Genomic DNA, 1,236 nt, shown 5'->3' on the forward strand with positions numbered 1-1,236 from the left:
CACACACACACACACACACACACACACACACAGTTTTTGATAGGACAAAAGTGAAACCACCTTTATATAAAGTTTAAGTTACTTACTTTAGACCAGTCCTCACCCTCATTTTATTACCTTGCTGGTCTTTGACCCTTCAGCAATGAGGCAGTGGATTGTGTCCTGTTTATTTAACATTTGTCACCGCTTGCGATTATACTACAGTTATTGTCTTTGACATCTGATAAGGTGTGTCATATATGTAACCATTGTAAAATCCTTGTCCTCTGTTTGACAACTTAGGACAAGGATTTTACAATGCACTAATAGAACACTTAACCAAAACCTGTAGCTGTCCTTCGCCTACCATCAAAACACAAGGTTACTTATTATTTATTTCATACTGGAAAACAAAGATGACTAATAAATAATTGGAACACAAAGATAAAATCATAAAATACCAAAATAATTAAAATGAAGACAATCCAGAAAATAAGAATAGAACAAAAAAGGTACAGAATTTAATTAAAAGCCAGATTTTGGACACATCTTCTAATTCAGTGGTTCTTCTTTATCATTTTCTACATTGTAGATGCTGAAGGCATCACAACTAGGAAATAACACATATGGACTTATGTAGTAAACAAAAAAAGTGTAAACAACCACAACTATTTTAGATTCTTCGAAGTTGCCTCCTTATGCTTGGATGACTCCTTTGTGCACTCGTTCTCTCAGCCAGGTTCATGAGGTCTTCACCTGGAATGATTTCCAACAGTCCTGAAGGAGTTCATATATGTTGAGCACTTGTTGGCTGCTTTTCTTTCACTCTGCGGTTCAACCATCCAACTCATCCCAAACAATATCAGGGGGGTTTAGGTCAGGTGATTGTTGAGGCCAGGTCATGTGATGCAGCACTCCTTCAGTCTCCCTTTTAGTTAAATAGGCCTTACAGAGCCTGGAGGTGTGCTGGGGTATTGCCCTGGTGAAAAACAAATGATGCTCCCACTAGGCACAAACCAGATGAGATGGCATGTTACTGCAAAATGCTGTGGTAGTAAGTGTGCCTTCAATTTTGAAGCGGCCCCCACAGCATCACCAGCAGAGCCCCCTACATCATCATACCTCTTCCTCCATGCTTCAGAGTAGGAACCAAACATCTCTAATTTGGACTCAACACACCAAAGTACTGATCTCCACTGGTCCAACGTCCAGTCCTTGTGTTTCTCATCTTCTTTTTGGCCTCCCTCAGTAGTGGTT

The sequence above is a fragment of the Seriola lalandi genome, unplaced genomic scaffold, assembly GCF_002814215.2.
Source record: "Seriola lalandi dorsalis isolate HSWRI2012SDOR001 ecotype SW California unplaced genomic scaffold, Sedor1 jcf7180002054275, whole genome shotgun sequence".
Classification (NCBI taxonomy): Eukaryota; Metazoa; Chordata; class Actinopteri; order Carangiformes; family Carangidae; genus Seriola; species Seriola lalandi.